Source organism: Typopeltis vanoorti, chromosome 8, assembly GCF_054136105.1.
Source record: "Typopeltis vanoorti isolate ZY-2024b chromosome 8, IOZ_Tvanoo_1.0, whole genome shotgun sequence".
Lineage (NCBI taxonomy): Eukaryota > Metazoa > Arthropoda > Arachnida > Uropygi > Thelyphonidae > Typopeltis > Typopeltis vanoorti.
Window position 1 is genome coordinate 124564291 of NC_143556.1, and position 6000 is coordinate 124570290.

The following is a 6000-nucleotide window of genomic DNA, read 5'->3' on the forward strand; positions in this document are numbered from 1 at the left end:
AGCCCTTCAGCCATCCTCTATATTAAATCGACTTATAATGTTTTGTAATGAGATTAGAAAATAATTATCTCGCGCTCTAGACATGTTAACATAATCCTTCTAGAGGCGCAGGTCTTCAAAAAGAAATTTTCAGTCACTGGTAAAACATTTGTTATTTGCTGAATTCTAATATAAAAAAGAAAAGTGACTTCTAAAGGAGCTAAGAAAGAAATACTTGAAAATAATTTTTGAAGAAAGGCGAAAACAGGGGACAAATCTAATAGTACCGCCTCTGACAGGTTAACGCGACTTACGCTAAATAACCTAAAGATTTGCGTATTCTTCATGGTATTCGGCGTCTTATTCCCATCAGAGGCATGATTTACACAAGCGCTCGTGACATATTTTTAGTGGGTTGAAGGATCTCAGATGGATAATATTATTCATGTTCACATTTTGTTGTCCATAAGTAGAACTATTTAAGGAAAACGAATTAACAGAAATAAAGTGGAAGGCAATCAAAGAGTGGCACTAATAATGGACCTCAATTAGCGATGTTCTTTGTATGCTTACATGAAACTAATTTTGAAGCTAACAGATAAACGTAATTTTTCTCCCAGTTTATATTTCCTCGTTTTCGAATTGTCAGCACTTCCCGGACGAGTACCAAACACCTTAGCTTTGTTATTGTCGCAGAGGACTGTCATCAAACTTTGTAGCTGTGTGAAAGTTATGAGTTAAAAATCCTCAGTGGGCGTTTTTTATCTCACCATGTCATACATTCTGCCGTAATCATAAGAATGATGTTAAACACAACTATGTTATTCAGAGAACAACTTCCTATCTTTTAAAATATTATTTTATAAATATATTTCAGTGTGTGTTCTTCATTAAAGAGACTGCAAAAAAGTGGATGCTTCCATCGGTTAAGTCTGATCGATAAATTCGAGATTAAGGCCTTTGAGTTCATACTCTGATGAGATACCTATTTGGAGAGCACACATTTCCTAGAAACCTAAACTGCCCACACATGTGATCAGTGGGATCAGGATCAAAAAGGCCCCATGAAGTGGGACGTTTTTGGTTCTGATCCCACTTTCCACTCATCTAGGCATACTCGCCACTAGTGTAAAATAATGAGACATGTTTTAGAGCATTTCTCCTTTGAAATCTCCATTCCATGCAACACTGTTAGATGCACTGATCTACCTTTCTATCCGCTCCTCCGGTTCTTCCCAGGGTTGTCATCAAAGTTTGTAGCTGATAGAGCTAGACTCATACGGCAGCCATAAGATATTTTACTCGGTCTTTTGGTCGGCTAAAAAATTCTAACTGATTTACAATCGCCTCTTAACTTGCCATAACTTATACTGGTCTGCGATCGCAACACATCCATTTGAGATGATTCAGGTGGGATCTCTCTGCAGACCAGTTTATCCACATTACTTTTATCGAACCATATCGCAAAAGCGCGTATACTAGGACATACCACAAGGTGCTGCTGAATGGGACCCACTGATCTGACTGTAAAATTGTCACAAAGTAGGAAGCGATGCATTATCCAGAAACATGCATATTTCTCGACATTCATCCCTGCAATCCTACAGTCAAAGGTTCGAATGCACATTACTACAAACAGCTCCAGATCGCTACTCATCGATCACAAACCACCAGAGTTGGGACTGTGCATTCGGGGATAATATATTCCCGTTCCCCAAGTATGTACCACCGATACACCAGCACATGCATTTATAAGGTATCAGAACATGATTCGTCACTCCATATTATGACATCAAATACTCTACAGCCGAATGTTTTTTATACCAACATCACCTGCGCTGTTGACTACTGCAGCTGATGTGCCTCTTGTGTATAGCTACTCTTCCGTAGAATTCGAGCTTAAATGTAGCTAAGGAAAAAAGTACTAAGTTTATGAGACCAGTGTAACTCAGCTGGAGTTAGTCAGTTAGTTACCGACTGATGCATCCTGCGGCTGTCCTATGATCCTACTAACTGATCGCCATTTGAAAAACTATTTTAAGGTTCATGAGTCCTTTATAAGAGTTCTTTATAAGAACCTTTGTGTTAGCCTAGATTTCTTCAAAAGAATGGCAAATGTTATAACATTCTCGGGATTGCGATATGGATAAGCTCCGGAAAAGGAGACTATTTTTCTATATGTTGTTCCTTAATCGTTAGCTTAAATCCGTGTATAATCTTTGAACTCCTGGATGATAGTTTCTCATTGCAATGGCACACTACCGCTTTCTATATAATGGCACACTATATATATATATATATATATATATATATATATATATAATCAAAAAGCTTTAATGACTGACTGAGAGATAAAAATATGATATGGTATATTTGAAAAGATACTACTAGTTTTGTTGAATTGATCAACATCTTCAGGTATCACAATCAAAGAAATATATAAAGTATTACAGGGACTTAAAATTGTAATAACAGAACAAGTACAAAAAGACAGTAGCGTGTTTGAAAACAAAATGCGAGCTTGAGTTCCAAACAAACGTAGACTACGCGCTGTCGCGAGTGCGCCAATACTGAACAGAGGCAACGTGTGCGTCAGAAACTTAGGCTGTTGTTGATATGAGAAGAATCTAGAGAAATTTCTCTAGATTCGACAATTTTTCTCTCGAGCTCATCATAGCACACATCGATGTTAGAAGTTTGAGTGTACAGTTCACAATGTGTTGGCGGCCTTCGTCTGAGTTAACTGAAAAGGAACGTGGCAACAGAGAGCGCTGGCTCTAGTCCTGTTAAAGGAGATATCTCTACGGTGTTCTTCCAAACGTAGAAGGATGGATTTAGCAGTCTGGCCATAGTATGGCTTTCCATAATCACGTAAAATCTGGTACACTCCTGGAAACTGAGTTGGAAGATGTTTCTCTGTAGGTTTACTAAGTATTGAACGAAGTTTTGGGAGCGTAGGGAAGCAAGTTCTGAAGTTAAACCTCATGATAATTTTTGCCAGTTGGTGAAAGAGAGCTGATGTAAGCCAAAGAGATGAAGGCTCTGGAGGAAGAGGGATCTTCAGAAGTAGTTGAGTGACTGGGGGAAAGAAATTTGTAAATTTTCTAAGGAGAGAAACCATTCTTAATAAAAGTTTTTTTAAGAAAAAGAAGAATGCGACTGTCATCGTAGACAAGTCTGATTACCATAATAAAATCTTGGAACTTTTAAACAGTGATACTTTCTCAGAAATTAATAGTGACCCTACGATTGAACTACACAATAGAACTAATAATTTATTGAAATCCACCTTGCAGTTACAAAGGAACATTCGTCTTTCTCTTTGGTCATTTCATCCCTTGATCCCTCGATTGTATGGTCTCCCTAAGATTCACAAAACAAACTGCCCACTCAGACCTATAGTTGAGGGCATACACTCTTCTACCTGCAATCTCCAAATATCTCGCGAGTTTTCTAAGAAATCTTTCTGGAATTTCCTCTTCACATATTAAAAATTCTGCAGATTTTGTTTCTTGTTTGTAAAATCAAGGATATCAAACATAAAAAACAGATTTAATGGCTAGTTTCGATATTGTTTCTCTCTTTACAAATGTACCTGCTCAAGAAGTCCTCGATCTTCTCAAGAACAAATTATCAAAAAACTCTTTGCTCTACTCTCCTATTGCATAAAGTCAGGATACTTCAAATATGACAATAAGATCTACTTACAAAACTCAGGTTTGGCCATGGGCAGCCCACTCTCTCCGATTCTCGCAGATATATTTCTCAACGATTTTGAAGAAAAAGCTATTAAATCCTTCCACCTTAAACGAAAATTTTGGTATCGCTATATTGATGATATTTTCCTCATCTGGGAAGATGGTGCGAACAACCTCAATTTATTTTAGACCACCTAAACAAGTTTCATGAAAAAATCTCTTTTACCTTCGAACTGGAATCCGATGACTGCCTTCCTTTTCTAGACCTGTAACTTATCAGATATTCTGAGAGTATTAAAATCTCAATTTTTAGAAAGCAATAATGATAGATACCTTCATGCTTCCTCCAATCACTATCCCCCACAAAAATTTGGCATTATTTCCACCTTAGCTCACCGAGACAAATCTTTACTTACAGAAGAAACAGGAATTGAAAATGCACTCATTTTTCTTAAAAAAAAAAACTTTTATTATTAATGGTTTCTCTCCTAAGAAAATTGACAAATTTCTTTCCCCCGGTCACTCAACTACTTTTGAAGATCCCTCCCCCCTAGAGCCTTCATCTCTTTGCCTTACATCAGCTCTCTTTCACCAAAACTGGCAAAAATTCTCAAGAAGTTTAACTTCAGAACTTGCTTCACTACGCTCCCAAAACTTCGTTCAATACTTAGTAAACCTAAAGAGAAATATCTTCCAACTCAGTTTCCAGGAGTGTACAAGATTTTATGTGATTATGGAAAGCCATACTATGGCCAGACTGCTAAATCCATCCTTCTACGTTTGGAAGAACACCGTAGAGATATTTCCTTTAACAGGACTAGAGCCAGCGCTCTCTGTAGTCACGTTCTCGTTTCAGTTAACTCAGACGAAGACCGCCAACACATTGTGAACTGGACTCAAACTTCTAACATTGATGTGTGCTATGATGAGCTCGAGAGAAAATTGTCGAATCTAGAGAAATTTCTCTACATTCTTCTCATATCAACAACAGCCTAAATTTCAATCTCTCTGACGCACACGTTGCCTCTGTTCAGTATTGGCGCACTCGCGACAGCGCGTAGTCTACGTTTGTTTGGAACTCAAGCTCGTATTTTGTTTTCAAACATGCTACTGTCTTTTTGTACTTGTTCTGTTATTACAATTTTAAGTCTCTGTAATTCTTTATATATTTCTTTGATTATGATACCTGAAGATGTTGATCAATTCAACGAAACTAGTAAACTAGTAGTATTTAAATTTAATTTAATTCAATTTAAACTAGTAGTATCTTTTCAAATATACCATGTCATCTTTTTTATCTCTCGGTTTTATCAGTCATTAAAGCTTTTTAATAATATCCAACCGAGTAAAAATGAATTCTGAAAAAAAAAAAAAATATATATATATATACAGGCAACTCACACATAGGGACTAGGATCGCCCCGTTTTACGCGTATATCGAATACACGTAAAAAGGGAGGCTTAAAACATGAGATGATCGAGGTTGCGTTTCCATTCAACGGTGATTCCGAACTTTCAAGATGAATTTAATAAAAAATGCACTTAGTTTACATACATATTAACGTATAATATTATTCAATAAAATATTCACTACATGTAAAACAAATAAGCTATTGAAGTAGTTCTTTAAATTTTCACGATTACTATATCGTAACCAAGCACATCTTCTTTATCTGCCATGATTAAGTTAAAGACTCGTAAATGGATGAAGGCCGCTTTTTTGGAAAGCATAGCGTTGTGAAAGGCATAGCAACTCTTATAGCAGTAAACTACCCACAACTTTCAGCAAAAGGTGTTGGTTGCTGTTTATCTTTTCTGAGATTTTCGAACAAATCTTTCGCCTACTCTAGCATTACTACATCAGAAAAGATATGTGCTAATGCTGTATCCATATAGCGAGTATCCTTTCCATTTTCTCAATTGCATGACATCAAGATTTCGTTACTCTAGTCACGCTGAGATTTCTTGACAGCTACGTTCATCTCTATAAAACTGATTCAGACTTCCAACTTCACCGCTGAAGAATTGGATTCCTAGGTCTTTTCTTCACTTTCAACATTCTTCTTTTCACTTAGTTTATTTTTTTCTCTTAATTTGTGTGTGTGTGTGTGTGTTGCATTTTTTTTACAGATGCAGGCAATGTATAAACCAATAAGGCACTGAAAGCTAAAAATGGACACAGAGCCATTGAATAGAAGGCGAAGACAGGAAAGAAGCACATTCGCGGGAGCTTCAACACTTTGGATAGTAAAAAACAGCGATAGTTCTTATGTACCACAATGAAATCTCGCATAGGCGAAAGCTTTGTGATATATATATATAT